This window comes from Apostichopus japonicus, chromosome 22 (genome assembly GCF_037975245.1).
Source record: "Apostichopus japonicus isolate 1M-3 chromosome 22, ASM3797524v1, whole genome shotgun sequence".
Classification (NCBI taxonomy): Eukaryota; Metazoa; Echinodermata; class Holothuroidea; order Aspidochirotida; family Stichopodidae; genus Apostichopus; species Apostichopus japonicus.
In genome coordinates this window covers 2,482,996-2,505,974 of record NC_092582.1, presented here as the reverse complement: position 1 = coordinate 2,505,974, position 22,979 = coordinate 2,482,996, and the positions used below count along the sequence as shown (strand labels likewise).

Genomic DNA, 22,979 nt, shown 5'->3' with positions numbered 1-22,979 from the left:
TTTGTGTTGTGTCTGATCAGCTGACCAGATGGTAGGTGTGCTAAAATCCCGTCCAGCCGTTTGAATTAATGAACTCCTTATGCTGAAAGATTAATTTTTGTCGATAAAACTAAAAATGGCATAGTACGGTAATTTATAGATGAACGTTATTTTAGATGGTCTTTGACAATCAAAATTAGCTGTGTCTACATTCTTCCACTTTTATTCTATATGTTTTTGTGTCCATTCTGTACAAGTAGAGAAGTTTATTTTATGGTGGAACTGGTAAATTACACCTTTGTTTTATAGCTTACTTAATTAAAATCGGTTACTGTTAGCTTACAGTCATACTGTGATGTCGCGTTTGGTCTGGATGTCTTAACAGATATAGCTTCGACCAGATATGCAATATGATCAAACTTATTCATAAATGACCTCAGCGGGAGTTACCCTTTGCGTTTTGGGGATATTTTTCTTTCATTTAATTGAGAGCTTAATAAAACTGGACATGTTTTGTAATATTCACTTTAGATATTTGTAGTTAGACATAAACCAGCATGAACAACATATCCTAATTAAAATCGAGCCATATTAGGAGTTTCGTAATAATATTTCAAGTAGTTATGAATTTTACAGAGGTTTCTGGCGGCATAAAATGTCAGAACTTGTTTTATATTTCAAATGGTTGTATGGTATATCTTATACATTAACATAAAAAAAACTCTTATGGGTGGAAGTTGACCAATTAATCTTTACAATGACAGTAAATGAAATTCTAAATTTCAAGGATATATTTAAAATCAGTATGGTCATTAAATGAAGTAAGAAAAATTATATAACATGCTCATTAAAAGTTATGCCTTTTCTTATTAAAAATAATAATAAATAATGTTTATAAGTTGGCAGATATTGAGATTTCATTACGATTTTAATAAACTTAATTAAGGTACAATGCAAACACAAATGATAGGCATACCCCTTTTCACCTTTTCTTTCCATACCCCACCCGCCCCCCCCCCCCATTCCCTTTACTCCCCAATTTCCAATTTTCTGCACATGGCCTTGTGCTGTAATAAATTTTGACCAACATTGTACAATCCGTCTTTCCCCCGCGTCACATTTGGCGATAACAGCAAGAAACCTTAACTATAAATAATTTGCGCTATAGAACGTTTTACTCTGTGTTTTGACAAATGGCTATTAAGCTCATCCGTACTACATCTACCGTAGACGCGGTTCGGTTACCATTCGTGTATCGAGTGAACAGGTCGGCGTCAGGAAGTAACGATATTAATCGCTCTCTGTTAATTAAGAGGCTACCATTTCGAGAATATGTTCACTTAAAGGAAAGCTGCATCCCTCTGCCATAATGGTTCTCTTACTACTAATAATCTTCTCGCAGTAGAAGGGGGTCCACCCTGGTGTGACATGATATCAAAAGACTCAGATAATATGACTTGTACTGACTAGATTTTTTTTTATATTATTTAACGAAAGGCACGAGGCGTGAACAATACGTAGCCGATTTCAAGCTAGTATCTATTCCAAATAAATAAAAAATAAATATACATAATTTTTTTCACAATGTTAGTAATATGTTACTCACTAACTCTACCACCAAAAATTAAAACCCAATGTAAAGTAAAAGAGATATTTTACGCTATACGGTTACTAATCTAGCATTTTTGTTGTCCATGTTTATGGTCATTGAAACTACCTTATCCCTATCTCTCTCACCACAAACATCTGTCTCCCCTCGTAAAGGAGCGGAGTTATTTAATCCTTAATTGTATACTGTTTCAGGTTATTTAGTATAACCGATAACTTGAATGTGTGGTGCATTGACCTGTAGTTTATTATATTTATTTATTCTCTTACGACAGGTTGTCACCCTTACAGATAGACTGGTACCTTACGTGTGTGTTGTGGGGTGGGGGGGGGTAGGGGTGATACCCAAAGTACCCAAGTAGATGTTTACTACGATACTGCTAGTCTTACTAATATATATTACTTTTAAATTGAATTGATAGTAATTTAACAATACGAATTTGCGCTTAGCTATATAACACATAATCTAAGCAAATGGACGTATGACATATTCCGCCTCCCATGAGAATACCTACAATTTAAAATCATTTAAGTAAATATAACCAAATCTGTTCTTTGGTCTTTTCTTTTAGTTCTTTCTATTATTTCTAGTTTAATAACAAACGTTATATTATTCTAGTAACAATAATAATATACCCATATGACGAACACAAACTCCTCGAATACAAACATATCGCCTTTATATCCTCTCACTGTTAATATTTTTTTTACAAAACACAAAGTGCATGTCTTGCCACGTTCGTATATCTATTAATAATATTGGCCTGCCGCGAGTTGTACTGATTTCCAAGGAGAACTCTTTAATATGCAATATATTTGCCTTGAAATACCCGAGCGGTTTGAAGGGGGAGATATTGGTCTTGAATACCAAATAGGATTTTATGCTACCCTTGATGAAAGGATGGTAACCGCCAGCCATCCTTCGCTTTTATAAAACCTTTTTTTCCCTTTCATTTCACTTTGGTGAGTGAGTGTGTGGTTGAATCAAATGCTCTCCTCTGTGTAAAGTAGCTCACTTCCTATATAGCTAGATTATTGTAAAGTTACTTTGAGAACCCGGTTGCTCATCCTTAGGGCTAATCTTAACCACAGAAAAAAAATAAATTACAGTTGTTAGTCGGACAAAAACAGGGAGAGTGTTGAACATACTGTCGGCTCTTCCCTTATAATGTTAGCCTAGAGATCGCAAAAATCTTTCCTCATTGAACCAATTATGATGTGAGGGATAAGCTTCAGCCAATGTTCTAGTGTATGTGCGTTGTGATTATGTGGAACACAGCAAACTGGACTGTCGAATGCACATAATATAATAATCAACGTGTATGACGCACTCCATAGCCATGTGCGTTTAGATATACTCGATAGGCGAATAAAGGCTATACTTATACCATATACATGGTCGTAAAGGCCAAAATACTACTACTACTACTAAAGGAAAGACCTTGTCACATGCAAACAAGTAAAGTTTGTTTTAAATATTTAGGTAATGTATATATATATATATATATATATATATATATATATATATATATATATATATATATATATATATATATATATATAGACTGCCATTACGAAATGTACGTCTATGGTAAGACATTGACTAGTTCTGAATTGTCCCATAGGACAAGATTTGAAAAGCATCCTCCATTTATCAAAATTTATCAAAAAGGAGGGGCTACCAATCCTTGGATGACAGAACACCTTAGCACACCCCCTCCCCCTCCCACAAAATTGGTGCTTGCAAACCTGTTGGCAGCCCTACAAACAACTATGCTGTGTCTTCCATCTTAAAGGTTAAATGACACTATCATTTTCACTTTAGTTCCAATCTTTATTCCAAAGAGTGAAAATGCACTTCTTGAGAGTGTCCACAAATAACTAACCTTTTTTTTGTGTAGTGATTTCAGCCTTCCCATTACCTCAGTTAAAGTGAATTCTAGCATATCAAGATCGAAAATAGAGTGAAATAACTCACTCGTTTTTAGAGTAAAATGATATGTAGTCACTATTTTGATACGAGTGATTTCAACTACTCAAAAAAGGATTGGTTCCTTCTCATTACCTCTCAAAGCGTGGAATTCTCAATTTTATGGAAATTAACAGTGATGTAAGCCTATATATACACACCTTTATGTCCAAACTTATATACGATATAACTTCACTTCCATGATATGATTTAATTTTTAATACGACCCAATTCATCATCAGTCCCTCTCTCTCTTCACCTCTCTCCACCTTCACCATTCTCTCTCGTTTTCTCTGCACTTTATTTTTCTTTTTTTTCCCTTTATTTTTCCGCTCAATTTTTTATCAATCATATATACACAACACTGGTGTGGACAGGTGTGTAATATTTCGTTCGCATTTTCAATTTTCCACTTTACTTAACATGGCTACTGTTTTCTTTTATCTACCAAATCCCTCGCCTTATTTTGCTTCCTTCGGCTAATTTTGGCAACGCAGGACGCCTATAGGTCAACCAGGGAAATTTATTCGCGTGAGTTCGATACCAACTAGTGGATTATGTATACGTTTATATACACGTTATATACAGTAGTATATACGAAGTACATGTTACCCTTTTTGTGTGTGTTTTTTTTTCTTTTATCTTTTCTTTCTTTCTTACAGCAACGATGGTAAAAAATAAAGGAGAAAAATAATGGCCAAAACCCTCGTTTCACCTGCCTGGAAACTATATTGACATTATATGACATTTCAGTAGCCGACAGTAAGACGAAAATATTAATTTGAGATGTAAAACTTCAAACGGTAAAAAATATCCAGTTAAAAAAAAGTGTCTGTTTTCCTTCAAATCATAAAAACGAAAGGTGGTATTAATTTAACCTCGGGCTTCTTTTTTTCTTATAACTTTTGTAGCTTCTTTTTTTCCCCTCTTTTTAAAATTAGACAGTGTTCCATTTTGATGGTCTGAAGTATATAGCCTAAACGAATATTCCAATTAAATACTTCCAGGAACGACTGAACAGACGTTCTATTAAGCTCGGATTGGAGATAAGTTATCAAATTTCAACTCGATCTCAATTTAGGAAGAAAAAATGTAATCGCATCAGATGATATAAATTTGATTGAAATTTCGAAAGCAAAAAGTGAAGATGCTTTTGTCTTATGCTTGCATATATACTCAAGGGGTTTCCACACATATATATATATATATAAATAAATTCACGTTATAGGTTACGTATATATAACCACAGATACACATATAAACCACAGATCTTCATATTAGCATTGAGGAAGTGTTTATACTTTGTGTTTATAACCGCGTTTCCTATGCTTGCTGTACTGACTCAGTTAGAATCTGTCGACATATTGTACACAGGCTATAAAAGAAGCCAATCACGTTTCAGGTCGGTGCTTTTGAAAGAAACTTTCACCATGTGAGAAAAGAATTTGAAAGTAATCAGGTGAATCTCTGGATAATCAAAGCTGTTCAACGAAAACTTAAAGAGATGTCAGATAGAAAAGGCTACATTTGAGGCATTTCTATAATATGCTGGAAAACTGGTTTTAGATAAGATATATATATAAATATATAAATATATATATATATATATATATAAATATATATATATATATAAATATATATATATATATATATATATATATATATATATATATATATATATATATATATATATACATATACTAGATTTAGTACTACTAATAACCATAAATCCTGTCTTAATACCGTATAGTTTATCAAGAGACAATAAGCTTATCAACCGTCACGTTTAAAATTAATATCAATTTCAGCTCAAAGAAGGAGACAAAAGAAAAGAAATAATGGAAGTTGATATTGCGATTTTGTCTCCAAACTGAAACGATATTGATGTGTACCAAATTTTATATTTTTTCTCCATCTACCTTAGATGATTAATGCGGTTTATTATCGGTGTTTTATGTAATGTATAGACCTATATCTATTTAGTTGCCCTTTAATATAGGGTCTATCTCGCATTGCAGTCGTTAGGTCTTAAGGTGTCCATTGAAAGATGTAATAATAATAATAATAGGTATATGGATCTGCTTATAAAGTACAACCAAGCGGTCTATTGCCTAAGATCTTTGACTTACACACGCGCTTCATTCTCTTTCCTTGGGGCAATATTGATTCAACCTATTTAAAGAAAAAAAAAACCTTCAGATACTTTACTGTTGGATCAGGTACGCGAAACTGGGAGTCTAACTCGACTTACATATAGGATTTTATTCGTAAAATAAAAAATCTAATAAAATGACAAAATAATATTAAAATATGTAATTATTCCAAGATCCAGAAAACCTCCAAATTTATGCTCATGACAAAACTAACCATATACTTTACACGTTCATTTCATGTTCTTCATTTTTGTACTTCAGCCTGTTTACAAACACAGACGCAATGTCATATGTGCGACCAACTGACAAACCTTTCATGGTGAATTTTTTTAATAGCCTATTTGTAAGTTATGTAATACTGTATTGTAAATTGCATGAATTAATGTTTGACATTGTGTGACATTGTTTACATATCATCTAAATGATATTTTTTATTAATAATAACATATCTTTCCTTTGGTAATTGTCCGATAATTGTTCCTGAATGTTACACTACTGCAAGTAGTAATGTATGGGTAGTGTATATAGCAATACTCTATACACATTAAGTCACCTATATCCAGAGCGAGTATCATTTCTGCAGCTGACCATAAACTGTCACAAAGGGGCTCAAGTAACTTGATTTCTTCCGTTCTGAAGACAAAAACTTAATCCATAGCCATATCTTTTCCTTTCCTAGGGCTAAATCCGCTAGTGATTGAACAATCACTGCGGCCTCCCTATGTCTCCAATGTCAGTATTATAAATTTACAGAAATAACAGTAAAAGACGTAAACATGGGAATTACTGAACAAAAAGGAAGAAGTTTAATCAACAGATGACCATTCTGAATAGCAGTAGACATAATAGAAAATAGGGGGAAAAAATTTAAAAAGGAGAAAGATTTTAGAGAAAAAAATCATTTTAATCTTGTTAATTTGGTTAAGCTATCTATCGCACTATGAATATGTCTAATGAGGTCCATACGGTACCATACTTGTTAATATAATATGTGCAATGTACAAAACAACACTGTACTTTTACAGTCTAACAATCATGCATAAAACAATACACTTACAAAGAAACACAACAGAACCCGACAACTGCTCCAATGTAAAATAGAGTCATAAAATAAAAAATAAAAAATCAATACTTTAGTTTTCAAAAAGGATCATTATTACACCATTGATTAATTTCTGTCTTTGACTGGGACAAATAAAAGTGACAAATCTCTGGGTATGTTGATATACCTAATACAAAATTTGCTGACACTTTCACACCACGGTGCTACCATACGTTATGTGTATGAAAAACATGAGCAAACGGCAACCATTATAGATTAAAGCATCATAAGTCTTGGAATTGTGGAAATTAATATTTTGGTTTTCAAAAAGGGATATTCATTTTGATTACATTTCTGCCCGAGACGAGAAAAACAAAGGAATACACTAGGCGAATGAATCACAGCTGTGGAAAAGTGACCATATCTTATACAGTTTGTCACAAGAATCAAACGTGTGACATCTCTATCTTACTAAGGGCAACCTTTTGTAGCTTCATTTACGTGTTTGTCTTATATAAATGATGGTTAAATTCGAAACACAAACTAGGGGAAATAATTATCAAAAAAAAAAAGGAAGAGGAGAAGGCCATATCAAATGACATTGAATATGGGTTTAATATCTATTTTACCATTTTGACTTGATTGTCGTAAAATATTTCGCCACCAAATATTCAATCTGGGATTTATGAAAATGCTTTCGATTCGTGGCAGAAGGAGATCCCTGAGGAGGTTTGATAAAGTTGATTTCTAGTCAATATCACGAGTGTAAACAATTTGATATCTTTCTTTCTTTCTTTCTTTCCAAGTTCAAGCAAAAAAGTATATGCCTACTCATAGATGTATGAAACGTGTGGTAGGGAGGGAGTAGGGGGAGGTGGTAGTGGGATGTTCTCTATGATTCGAGTTGCCCACCTATTTAAACCCCTCTGCTCACCCCTTTGATCCTCATTAATCTCCCCAAATTTAAAACATTTATTTTTCATTATCCGTATTTGGAAGAACACTGCCACCGCAAATATTTTATGACAATCTCGATGCCTATGCATAATTTATTCTTGGTGTCATGGCAGAAAAGAAGGAAATCAAATCATTTTCTTTATCATTATTTTACTTTTCTAAGATAAATTTACAGTGCAATTGCATTATTGAAACAACTATAGTAAACAATACTCATATGTTTTGTATTGTTAGATTACGTGGACACCCACCCACTCTGTAATTTCTGAAAAACAGAAACACCACAACATACTTTACACGGATGCCAAGTCACGTTACACTGATGCAAAGTGTGTGTAGCCCGCATATCTCGTACTTCAATATCCCTTACCTAGCCACGAGTGAAAATATTAGAATTCAATACTGTGCTGAGTGGGCTAAGCAGGCAAGTCCGACTGCTGATTTCAAAAGACATCTTTAAGGATTTTTTTCTATTTGGGGGAATAAAAAGGAATGCGCGATAGAATGTATCGGAATGTAGGTCAGTTTCATTAATAGATATATAATAAGACTGGCGGATAGGCCTACCAGCACCAGATACCAGGGATGGAAGAATGAAATGAGGCGGAACAAATTTGCTGCAATGGTAAATAATGTTAGACCTATACTTGTCACTTTGCCGAATCCTAACTTAAATTTGAGTAACTGTCGACAAACAAAAAAGGTTGCATAATACTCGGTCAGTTAAGTAAGCAATGTTGTAGGGATCATGGGCGGCGATCCGTACTTCCGAGTGGGGGATATGACCTTGTTGACTATCTAAGCGTAGCGCCACCAGGATTGGCGCGAAGCGTACAAGAAAATTTTGGGATTTACAAACCCTCTAGATGGCCGGAAACGGCACTTCCCGAGGTTTCCAAGCGGCATATACCCAACTGTAAAATAGGGATATCATGTCCGAAATATCTCATAATCAGGATCCAAAATACTTTTTTTTTTAATTTCGGGTGTTATTTTGGGAAAATTGCCCCTGTCAGTCTTGTTTCAGGCGCTACGTTAGAATATTCGAGAGCACTTTTATATTATTCGATGAAGAAAATGGCCTCATGCAGGCTATTATAGGCCTATACACATGCAATACACAATTACACATAGTTACATTACTAGGTACCGATTGCTAGGGCATCCAGGTGAAACGTGTATTAAGCATTACCCTGGTTACATGAGATTCTCAGCTGTTCGAGGGAACATGTACGTGTGTAGGCCTACTATAGGGCCTATATGAATACTATGAGGGTGCATATATGTACTATATCAATACCGTGGGCGCAATAATACATTTTGTTGTTATAGGGCCAATGAAGCCTACAGTCAACTATTCTCGCTTTATAAAGACGGTTTATTTGAAAAGCGTTGCGTTTATGGTAGGCGAGAAATGAAGCTAAAAAAGAGCCGTACATTCACGATGATGCATATAAAGGCATGAAAATATTCTTATCCCTGGCATTTGGTGGGGGGGATATGGTGTATTACATCCCCTCCACCCATTTTCATGGGGGGATATATCCCCCTCCCCCCCCCAGGATCGCCGCCCATGGTAGGGATCCATTCAATCTGAGACTGGGATGCATTTTCCGCGCCAATTTCTCTTACTATACGCCATGACATGAATCTCTAACTCCACGGTTTGTTAAGAACAGCCTGGGTCCTGTTAGTTTTTAATATAGGCTTATAGTCACAATTAGATACAGCTGCATAATATTACATCTGTTGTTTGTGTATGTTATCTTAACAGTGTTACGAAACATCATAACACAAAGTACACAAAAGAGTGCAAGAACACAATAGAGCTCTAAAGAATGAGTACAAAGCAAAAACAGGTGTTTCCACAATGTCAATAACATGTTTAGAATAACTTTCAGTTACCGCTTACAAAAGCTAATAATTGTCTACGATGAATAGATCTGGTGATGAATTCTACGAACCACAAAAAAGAAAAAAAAAAGAAAAAAAGAAAAAAAAAGAAGGTAGATAGACAGAGAGAGCGGCAAACCTTGAGCATAAATTCCAGGCCGTGATTTGCAAATTACCTCAAAGTGTTGATGCACCGCGCGTCTGGGCTGCCACAACAGATTTCAACACGCCGTTATTTCTAACTACCAAACATATACGAAGCGGCACTGTGACAAGTGAGTTTTGATCACTACAAGATGCCAAAATAAATGCCGGTTGCATCAACCCCAACGTCCAAACCCGCGCAAGAAAAAGACCTTTATAAATCTTTTTTTTACAGTAAAATAGCCTTAATAGTTCCACGGTTTTTTTTTGTTTTTACCGGCCAAAGTATACCAATTGCGGTTACGACATCATCACAAGGTAAGTGAAAATTTATTATCTTTTACCAAAATCTGTCCGACATCTCGGGTGTCATGTTCTTTTCCTTTGCATTTTCTGTTACTTTCTGCGCGAGAATTGCCGTCGAGGTTTGACGATTGTGTACATTTAACGCACAGTGAGTGCACAGTCGTAAAAGTTCCACTCAACGTCCACAGAAATTAACTTAGAGGGTATTTCTCCTTTCTGCTGCTTTTTTCCCCCTTCTCTTCTTTTTGGTTTTTTGGTTTTACAGAAATTCGCTAAATATACACACTGGTGGAAAGTGACGAGAGGGGCCCTCATAATCTTTGGCTGGGATAGCGCGAAATGCCATTAATGAGGCTAGATGAACATCCATACATCAACCGAGAGGACCGTGATAGGATTCGTTCGTTTTGCTGGATGGATATAGGATAAGAGGAGCTATATACTTATCTATAATCTTTTAAGACACCATATCATCTTCCATGCTATCACGTTTGAGTATACAATACATCAGCATAATTGACTCTAATATGTCAACAGAATGTTGCCTCTCTTTCGACTATATCTTGTTTCTTGTTTCCTAAGTATGGTGAGATGTCTAGCGACTTATATCACATAGTTCAATTTCGATGTAAAAAGTCGGTCATCTAGAACTTTAGAGAAATATTTTAAATGTTATTCTTTACACAAAGAGTTTATATAAAAGTGTTCTGATAAAGTCTCAACGAAGCAAGAGTAATCAGAACTTTAAACTAAAAAACCAGCGTTTTCTTCATTATGTTTTTCTTATTTTGGGTAAAACATCTTTAAAATAGAATTATGTTTAATGCGTTCTATACGATATTCTAGGAAATGAATCGACTGTAGCATGTAAAGAGAATCCAGTTTTCCTTGATATACGTCAGCAAGAATATTCAATTATGGTCACTGAAATTCAGTTTTTTTTCATAGCTCATTAAATGCCACCATAACAATATTTTACGTTATTGAGAATATTTGATTAAGACTAAAGGTACACATGAATATACTTATGATATCCTTGTAGCAACATGAGCAAGGTTAAACAGGCGGGAGAAACTAAGATAATCTTTGAAGTAGGTATAAGAACAAGCGTACGTTTTTTTAAGTCGATGTAGTAATAACTAGACTCTCGCACAGTATATTAAAAAGCAGCTTCATTATATATGTTTATGAAGAAACAAGCTTCCAGTTTATTCCCTACTAAACTTATGAACACGCATAATTAATTTTGATTTTTAATTTTGTAAATATCCACAAAACACCCCATACGTTAATATATACACAGATCTGCGTGCAGGTATACAACATTTGATTACAGGACAGATGGTACTTATAGTTGTATCATACTACCCTGCGCTTCAACTGGAACAGTCTTTTGTCACTAAAATCCATCAAATTGTAACTATTTGTGTTGCGCGTGCATATGGATATTTGGAAGACGAAAGACGTTACCATGGAAACGCAAGTGTCCGCCTAAAACTAATGACATGTCTTACGTTAAGTTTGATGACAACAGCACCTAGAGGAGGTTTAACTGTATCAAGAGAAGTTAAGTCAAGTGCAAAGAAAGTTGTAAATTGTATAAATAGTTTGAATTTGTAAGACTTTTTTTTCATTTTTAATTGGATTAAGTGTAAACTGTTTTGAACCCTGAAAACAAAAAGAAACAAAAAGTTACTTCTATAAGTAGAACGGTCAGTGTTCGCTTCAGTACGTGAGGACTGTCTCGGTTTATATACTCAAACTTCTTGCAAATAATTTGAATCTTAAAAACTAATAATGACACCGTAACCCCCAAAAAATTGAATATTATAACAACAAACCAGTAATGCGGAGATTATGCATATTGCTATAGCCTATCCACTGTAGTTATGTATAAACGGTCAGTTCATATTTAATTCACAACCAAAACAGACGAAGAAATAGACCTGAAAAAACATGTTTCCTTTATTTATAAATTACGAACGTAAAGAAAATAAATATTTGACTAAAACAACGTGATTGTGTACTAGTACGTTTACTTTCAAACCAAATGCCCTTTTTCCTCACAACCTTGCCCTTGTAATGTCAAAGATCTACATATTGGTCAAGTTTTCTTTCAAATTTTCAAAATTTTCCTTAGGTTAGAATCCCCTCAACTCTCTGACATTAACCTTGGGTCAGGTGGTATATGCCGAGCTGGGATATAATAATGAATTACACAAGAGACCACATGCAAGTAGGATAATTAAATGTTATTAAATTTAGTGCCATAGCCGTCAGCCATAACCAGACGAAATCAAAATAAAGTGGTATTTATATAAAGGAAAATGAAAAGAAGATGACCTCGTATTATTGGAAGGAGATGCCTGAAACTAGATATTAAAATAGTTCATTTGTTAATCATACATACAGAAGTTGGATGCGTTTCCATTTACTATATAGACTAAATACAAATGCCACTGCAAGCCACTTGGTTTGACAAATCAATACAGTATACCAATATACCATTACATATAGCTTACATTGGCAAAATAACGATTTATAGTCAAGCATCTTTGATGTACAGTTAAATAACTTCTCTATGTTCAAATTTCACTAAAAACATGTAGGTCAATAGTTGGACTAGACAAGTTCCATTTCAACTTATTAATCAATTACTGGCTCATTAACCTTCTTTACGTCGAAATATTCGAGGAGGGCTTCTTAGTTTTGCCGATGATTTGCCATCTTATCGGGAGTTTTTGACATCGAAATATAAAAACATTGGTTTAAGTATTTAGGCTACACGTCAAGTTAATTCATAAATATACAAGAGAAAGACTATGTTTGGAAGCTTTGCAAACCATATATAAATCTACCAACCACAACACCCAATCTATACTAACGTTGTTTTAACAATTGTAATAAGACTGAGACTTCAACTATGTGTTTTTCTAACGGCCAAACCTACAGTGTACATACTACTACTACAGTACATTCTGTTAAAGTTCGTGCATCCATTGAAGTGATCAGGTGCATGGTGAGAGGTGGGAGCTCAGCTGCAGGAACAGGTGGCCCACATTGTGACGGTGACTATCTGGAATTTCCTTATCTAACATAAATATATATATATATATATATATATATATATATATATATATATATATATATATATATACTGCGATATTATCTACATTGAAAGCTACCTACATCCACCCCCGACCCGCTGTCCTCACACATATTTCTCCGGACATTCACACGTCAAGTAAATGTATACGGCCTGAGTTGTACGTAATATGTAATCACAACGTCGTAATAACAAAATATTTTATGGCATTTCATACACCAACGACACAACCGATGACGCTTACAGCAGCTAATCACCTGTTAAATGGGTCAAATTCACTTAACGGCCAAATGGGTTAGATTTCATGTTCACGGATAGCTCGCGAGGAATTGAACCCTCCTCATTAAGTGACCGATGAGGATAATTTTCATCACGGGCTCTCGACGGAAAATTACAGCAGATTGCGTATTTATATTATACATGAAATGAAGAGGGAGGTGATTGCTACCGGATGTCGATTAGGGAGAAGGCTTGTTTATTTGCTGGAAGATTACACCAAATCTGTCCATCCCGTGGGAACGTCAAGTTATTACTTTTTTTTCAAGGGAGCAATATACATAGTATACTTGTATCAAGATGCTTCTACAACAGCTCCCTGATTGTACATATCATATATGAATATATAGATACGGACCGTATACGATACGATATGTCGTTGAGATATCAGTTATGCTATGTGCATATATATATGTACAGCATTACTTGGCAGTGGGAAATATTGCTGCCGAAGGTAAAAAAAAAAACAGTATTCCTTATTTGTCAGCCTTGAGTCATATCTTATTTCTCTGCACACGTCTGTTAATATTTCCTTTTGGAGTACACGTTGACTTTGTTTTTCAAAAAGTAATAAAAAGTAATAATAATATATACTAATATATATATATATATATACAAATATATACCGGTACAAATATATATATATATATATATATATATATATATATATATATATATATATATACATCTTATACATGATGCGACAGGATTTCTTTATTTCAAATACTCTTTGCAACACTTGAAATGCACTAAAGTTAAGGTGCTAACTTTCTAAAGCAAAAGAATAACCCTTTATGTGACTATATATTATTTGAATGATTGCACTAAATTAACCAATTTGAAATTGCATTAATGCCTTACACGTCTTTACGAAGAAAGCATAATGTCCATGCTTTGCTTGTCTCGCATCGTTCTTTACTGGAGAAATTACACTGTCACAAAATCTTTATCATCATTGCGTCTAAGTGGTCACTGTATGCGTACAGTGCAACATGTACTATGTACATCTTAACAAATTATGGATTTGGTACAGACAATGTTACTAAAATACTTTTTGCTTTTCTAAGCAGGCACTTGTATACCTTTTTTTGTGAAACCTAGCCCAGAACTTAATGTTGATTCCTCAATCAAGGAGGATGAAGTTCACATTATACGTAGTAAATATGTGTGTGTGTCAGTATGCAGTTTATGCAGTGAGACACATTGTATAGTTTAGTCTCCATCCTTTTCAATATCATGAAATAAGTATGACGAGGAGGCAACTAAAAAGATCCGTTTAATTAAAAATATTCTGTGAGACTTTTTTGAAAAGATCAGTTTTCTCCTTTTCCCCCTTTTGCTTCTTTCATTTTTTCTGTCGCTTTCTTACTTTGGAGGCCTGCATTATCGGGGGCCCTGGGCCCCTACCCATCTGATCAGTGGTAAATCAGGGCAAATTTATTCCACCACGCAACAATAATACTGTGTTTTGAAGGAGGACCATATCAAATTTGCAAACATCCTTAGTTAAACCAGGGATTAACCTTCATGATCAAAACTCCGTTTGCCACAGACTGTAATATACAAACACCTTAAAGGCGAAACTATATTCTGACTACTTCAGCGCATTGAGGAACCATGTAACCTTCTTATACATAACTTTCACTACAGTGAAGTGGAAGATATATACGTTATAGGATCCTAACTGAGTCAAAAACAAGATATCCCGACAAAGATTGATTTTGCCTTTGTAAGTATAGACAGAGAGCCTAAGTAACCTCTTTGACACCTTGCAAGAAGCTAAGTTGCTTAAAGTAACTCCAAATTCAATCGTATCAGCTTATTAGCCAGATAATAAACCTAGATAGGTGTGTTACTAACAGCCCAGGGGCAAGGATACGCCTGACTTTCTTGCATTCATCAATTAATTATCGATTGCGTTCCACGTGATAAGTGAACCTTTTTCTTATATACGACATTATCTAACTGACTATGTAGGTAAAAAGAGAAAAAAGTTCAAGGTAAGGTCGGTTGAATCCATAATTCTCTGATCAACTAGTTCTATTTTGAGAGGTGTGAAAATATATACATCTTTATCACTTGTGTACACGCAAACTACTTTTGAACTTTTCAAGTTATCAGGATACTCTCACCAGATGTGTTTGTAAGGTATTATATGCCCCAATAAATGGGCATCTGTGTCGGTTGTTAAGAACGGGCAGAAGGGCAAGGGGAATAGAGAAGTAACATTTTCAGTACTTTTTAGTGAAAACTACAGACTATGATTTGATTAATACTCACCCTGAGCTAAGATTTTTTCTATTTATATTTGCTTTTTGAGTATACGTGGATTTTCTTTATAATGTATGTGCCTGTATGTGTGTGTGTGTTTGTATATATGTATGGAGTACAGCCTAGATAAATTGCTTATATAACTGTAAGATGCATGACACAGATGTCATGTAACTACATGCGTAGAATATTCTTCAATATGTAATCCCATGTCATAATAACACGGTAATAACCTTGTTTTATGTTTGTGGCGGAATCACATAAAAAACATCCCTATTACATCTAAACAAACTCCAATAACATTTAATACATCCAAATAGCTTTTGGGCATTAGTAGAAGCAAAACGTACATACGAAAACATTTGTTTGAGCTTTACGATTCAGACAAAAGGACGGGTGGTTGTGATATTCCCTGAAGATCCCTGAAGATAGACTTGTAGGTTAAGGAATACTATATGTGATATTTCTCTCAAGGTTGGTTGTATTCTTCTTAACTGTCATTCGAGAGCCATTGTCAAATGACGTACAGATTTGACAAATTGAGTAGCACATGCAGAATACAAAACATACCATCTCACTCGCAGAATAAAGTGTAACAGTAACATAGGTTAGACTGATAAAGACACACGAAATTCACATGAAATATTAGTATTTACATTTGAGCTTATCTTAATCTTGAAAGTGACGTTTTATCGTTGAATATCTTTTTTTGTGATATGGTCTATGAGGTTTAATAAACACATAAAGTATGCTAAAACATATAACACCTATACTTGCCACTGAAATATGATCAGATCAATAATTATGGACTGTTGTTGAGAGCGTTGTGGTCAAGTGGTTCAGGCAGTGGACTTGTGATCTAAGGATTACAGGTTTGAGTCCTGGTCAGATCATTGCGTTGTGTCCTTGGGCAAGGCACTTTATCTCCATTGCCTCTCTTGACCAAGGTGTATAAATGTGTGATAAAAATAGCGCATATAATTTCATTTGCATATAGTTGCGCTCTATAAATGAATATATTATATTATTATTATTGTGCGCAAAAATGTTATATAATACTATAGTGCTACTAAACATACATATATATTTGCAATTGTAATGGGTTGGAATATCCAGAACAGTGAAAATCTTCCAGCCTCCACCGGGATTCGAACCCGGGCACCCTAACCAACTAGGCCATGGACACTGATAGTATGTCCAGAGGTTCGAAACCATTAAGGAAGGTCGTCATTCCACCGTAGGCTATATATAGATATAAAGCTAGGCTTTCTATAGACATATATGTAGGCTACATATATATATATATATGTACCACTTTTTCGATCTCCTCAATGCTACGTAGCATCTTAGTGTTGCCAAGTTCTAACTGTCAAACAAGGTATCACTATATATCTTCCGATGGCGTATACTCATCGTGGAAGAGCCTTGTTAAACATAATGCATGCGTATCATACGTACACATTAAACAAATTCAAGAGCGACTGATTTTTTGTTTGATAAACACGCATTTATTGACAGAGTCTTATGACTTGCACTTAATAAATTTTTGCAATCACCAAGCTGCGAGAGTTGGTCACGCACCGTCTGGTCGTCTTTTTATCTTCTAATTTATGGGCTCGGTTTGTCTATACGGTCTTATCCAATAACTCGCGATTTATGCCAAGCTGACTTAATTATCTTGTTCTAAAAATCATCGGAAGGGCTAAATTTCTTGAGCGTATACTGCAAATTTTGTTTGCTTTTATTTCTAGCAAAGTTTATTTTGATGTCAAACGTTGACAAACGGAAGAAATATTACAGTTATGATTTGGGGAGCGTCTTGAAGGTAATTTTAAAAATGCAAAGGGCGTATTTGTAGATTGAAAAAAACTAGGACGCGATAGCGTTATGTATGTATATATATATATATATATATATATATATATATGTATGTATATATATATATATATATATATATATATATATATATATATATATATATATATATATATATATATATATATAAATATATATATTTATATATTAAGCCTTATATATTGAGACAAAATGACTAAAATAAGCAAGGGTAATTCCCTATTGTGTAGGAAGTATAAAGCAAGTGTACAAAAGACGTTGTTTGGATATTGGTTGTCAAAGATATGAGTTTCTGATCTGGAGAAGACACTCTTTGTGCAAGTCAAAAAGTAATCACTCCTTCGAAAAGTAAACATTGTCTTTTTTCAAACTGAATTCTTTTCAATTTAAGTCTTATATGAGTAAAAAAATGAGTGGGTGATACATTCGCTAGTTGTAGCAGTCACGTGACACGGAGCCACACTTTGGGTAAAACTGAATTTTATATCTGTAAAGAGTGATCAACCCTGACACCCTCAAAGAGTGAATTCGCATTCTCTGGAGTTAAGAATGTACAAGCATATAGGAAGTATTGAAAATATGCAAATGAGAAATATTGGATATTTGATATCAACAGTAGGTTTCGGTTTTGCGGATAGTAGAGTTAGTGGCAAAGACAGGTTGGTTCCTATTCTATATTGAAGATGCTCTTTTTTCTTGAGTAGAAAACATGAAATGGATTCTAAGGAGAATGGTTTGAGTTTTGTTGTAAACGTTGCAAGGCTTCTCTGGGAATTGCCTATCACTAATAACATACCAGTAGGTTCGCAACTGCAGCGACAATGGCCAATGCTACGAATATGTGTGGATATAATCTTGTGAATATTGTGATATGAGACTACAGAAAACACACATTTCCAGATCGCAACGTCAATAATGGAGTAGTCACCAGGCGAGGCATTTCTCAAAGAAATTTCATCAAGGGTATTCTTAAAGGAATGTGACATCATAGACAAACAGTTTGCCCTTATAATTTATTTCATTAATTTACAGTTATATGGTACTTTGAGCTCCCACCCTCCCCGCTCTCACTCTCCCACGAGAACGCGTATAGTTTTTAATATACGTTATTGATTACGTTAATTGTATTACACCTCTCTAAATAATGTTTCCAATGACGTGAGGGATAGTCCATCTCTGTGCAATTTCACGTGATTTCAATTTAACACACTGATTTACAATGAAAACATCAGTAATCAAAATATGCCATTTTGGAGGACTTTGTTTTTAACACATCGCAATTTTAAAGGTGATTTATTTAGATGAGGAAGTGGAATTTTATTGAACATTTTCTTATTGTTTGGGTAATGAAAATGTTTGGAAGGATTGGAATCCACAATGAACAACTAATCAATGACACAGAAGATTGTTTTAGTTTAATTAATTTTGATCCTATTTTTGAGTTATACTAGTAACGTCTGATATTAATACCGAACGTTGTTACTTATCGAGGTCAAACAGCTGTTTCGAAACCCCCCTTCCTCCCTTCCCTGTCTATTTTGGTGTAGGCTACAATAATTGCTGTATATATATATATATATATATATATATATATATATATATATATATATATATATATATATATATATATACATACATATGTATATATACATACATACATATACTAGAGACATATTTTTACGCTGGGCGAGAGCAGACAGAGATGGAAATGTCGAGGAGTAAAACCTGGGGAGAAACTAATTACATTTTATTAATGATTAATAACTTCTCCAGTGGTCCATATAATAGTTTGTATCAATTGGAAGAAGACCTTCCCCTAACTCTACGTTCTTCATCGTCCAAGGCATTCACATAATTCTTCGCCCTGATAAATCACCCAGGAAGTCCGTTCCGTCTCAACGAACATAGTTTATTTGCCATGAACTCCCTAAAGAGGTATATCTACATAAAAATGTAATCTTGGTTCCATCAAGATACCTGGCTCTGTCTACGAAAAACTATATATATGTATATATCTTTATGTATGTATGTATCTATAATTATATATATATATATATATATAATATATATATATATATAAACATATCTCTTAATAATTTAAAATAGGATTCGGTCCTCCTAAGGGTAAGAAAATCCGCCATTTTCTTTTTATATACGAGACATATTTTAATGACAAATCCCAGTTCTTTTTAAGACCTCGTTCTTTCTCTCCTTTTTTTTACCTTTTGGTAAATCTTTGGAGAATAGGGCAAGGAAGAATTAACTTTCGCTGTTTCCTGCGCGTAGGCCTGCTCAACCAATCACCGAGCACCAGACAGATTGACGGCGTAACTAACAAATCGTTATCCACTGATGAAAGAAATATAAATTCACGTTCTGCTAATCCCGGTGGATTTTGACATTTTAAACTTCATGATTGTGATGATTAGGTTACTGGAGGCTTCACTGAAAAAGATACTACTTTCAAAGCCGAGATGGAGAAATAAGGCTGAGCCATTCCTTCCATAGCAGGGACAGAGAGATAATTTTAGGTCTGTGCCAGACGACATTGTTATGTGTTACATAGTTTTTATATTTTTTTCTTTAGAAAGGTTCATACATTTAAAAATTACACTTCTGTAATCCCCTTTTTGTTGTAGGAGGGGAGGGTGTAGGGTGGAGGTGCCAAAGACAAAACAAAGTCATGCGTTCATTGCGTATACGTAAAATAGCGTGAATAACGCCAAAGAATAGCGTTGTTTCGGGCATAATTTTTGAAATTTTGTCGAGATGATAAATGTTTATGGATTATATCATCGTTTTACAGTAAACACTCTTCACATGTTTCCTTTCATGATGTGTCCTGATTCGATTTTTCACTGAATCATTACAAAACGAGGCATTTTTTGTGTTTTTTTTTCTTCACTGGGTCATCCTACATAGACGCAGTTAAAACAATATCTGACAGTTGTTACAAATGGCCTATAACTGAATTTCGTCTTTCATTATAGTTTTTTAGCTCAAAGTGTTCTTAATATATTTTTATAGCAGTGAATTCCCAGGCCTTATTTTGTTGTTTTCTATTGATTTTTTGAAACGTCACTCAGAGCGTATTGATATAGTTTTTTTTCATGATATACTTGCTTTGCAGAATAGAGTCGTTTGGGCATGAAAATGAAAATAATAACCTACATTCACTTTTCAACAGTTTTCAGAATGGTTCGATATATTGTGCAACTATTCAGTACTTTCATAAAAGTGTGAATTTTTTCTTTTGTACTTCAAAACTCAACGAAATTTTAAGCGATCAATTTTTAACTTTTTTGTCATAAAAGCCAATCAATGATGGCTTTTTTCTTTGAAAGGAAAATCGCACACCTAGATAGAATCAAATCAAAGACAGGAACAAATCAAAAAGAAAGCGAAAAAGGCAACTTTTCAGTGCGTTGACCTGAACGATACGTGAAATGAAATTGGAAGTAAAGAAAGAAGAAAATGGAAGTAATTACTGCAAAGAATTATTACAAAATATATTGCATATATTATTTATATATAGGGTTAGTGTTATATTTTGTTGAAATGGTAGAGTACACGAAATGGAAAAATTCAACATTGTTCAAAATATGTTGATATTGACTGCAACAGCCGGTGTTGTACTTAATCACGTGATAATAGTGAATCTCACTATTCGACAGTATGTGGGCCCTATTTAGTTATGTGGCCTCCCTTCGCTCTCCTCTCCTCTCCCTTCTTCCACTCCTCCTCTCCCTCCCCCTTCCCCTCCTCCCCTCTTCTCCTCCACCCGTCAAGCTGAATTCCACCCAGATGCATTCTACAAAGGGTGCCTGATAAGGGCCCTAAAAACCCCGTAACATGTATCTCATATGTAACCCTGTTTACACCTTGCAAATGCATGCATCATGAATTGTTAATTGCCATCCCCGATGTCTCCCCCACCCCCACCCCTCTCCGACTCCATTATGACCAAGGAACTGCCCTGTTATGACTACGTAGATCCACGACGATGTGGCTGTAATCGTGTTCTATCAAAGCTCGCTTCGTTTCAGAACTATTTCTACACAGTTCGAAACCGCAATGCTTACTGTGGTGTCTCAATGAAAACATATGCAAGTTAATATGGCCTTGTTGTGGGTTCGACGAACTATAACACTAGAGAGAAATTTTCCTCGCTACAATTCCTATCTGCACTATCGGTTTCAATAAATTCCAGTTTTGTTACATTATATAGGAGAACCTTGATATAATTACATAAGAACTAACAAAACGTGCAATCCTACTCGGCTTTCATGCATCGTTACAATCCCGAGTGCGTCTGTATGCTTTCCTCTAACTTTCTACTGTAGATTATGTTTTGATAAGGTTAGGAAATTCAAAACATAAATCAATATCTACGGTATCCAATAAAAACGTCGCTTTTTTATATTTTGAATGAATGGTAAGTAACCTGTTATCGTTCATATAGTAACGCTATACACAACTCAATAGCAAACAAAAGGTTTACTTGTAATATATATATATATATATATATATATATATATATGTATATGTATATATATATGTATATATATATATATATATATATACATACATACATACATACATATATATATATATATATATATATATATATGTATATATATATATATATATATATATATATATATATATATATATATATATATATATATATATATATATATATATCTGGAACAATCTACCATCTTCAATTCGCAATGCACCATCGGTTGACTGTTTTAAGCGTCTCTTAAAAACACATTTATTCCAAAATTTACAGTAATTTGTCTTGCATATTTGTGTACTTGTTTTAAGCGCTTTGAGGCCTTTGCATAAAGCGCTCTATAAATATTTGCTTGCTTATTATATATATATATATATATATATATATATATGTGTGCGTGTGTGTGTGTGTGTATATATATATATTTATTAACAACTGTGATAATAACGATGTCACGCATCGTAATAATTAAGTACACATTTACCAATTATATTATCTAGATTAAAGCCGAAGGATTAACCAAAATTCCTTGGTAAATTCCCATTCGTGTTTACTTTCATGATCCATTCCTGGTATGTTCAGAAGATGAAAGATTTACAATATAAAGATCGCTGAGAAACTGTTAGGCAATTTGATAATGAATGATCTAGACTTTGGCTAAAGGCTCCCCGCTCGTTAATCAATAGCGCGTATCGAATTTTATCACGTTAGAAAATAAATATCACCCATGAAGGCTGTTAGATCATTATATTGTTGCTCGCTTTAGCACACATATAGCCTATGTATATGTACGTATGTGTGTGTGTTATTAATATCACACGACAAATGTTCCTTTGACGATTTGCTTACTGACTAGAATTTAAATTTACCTTGGAATATAAAAGAAACTTGACAATATGGGT

At 34.2% G+C, this 22,979-nt stretch overlaps 1 protein-coding gene and 1 long non-coding RNA gene across 12 annotated transcripts in view; one reads left to right on the top strand and one right to left on the bottom strand.

The window, feature by feature from the left end:
- LOC139963800 (short transient receptor potential channel 4-like) overlaps window positions 1-22,979 on the bottom strand; it is a 272,215-nt gene that overhangs the window by 47,983 nt on the left and 201,253 nt on the right. The gene's annotated exons all lie outside the window — the stretch shown is intronic.
- LOC139963940 (uncharacterized) lies at window positions 9,294-11,381 on the top strand. The gene is made up of 2 exons (XR_011791798.1): window positions 9,294-10,063; window positions 10,317-11,381. It is a non-coding gene; the product is annotated as an uncharacterized lncRNA (long non-coding RNA).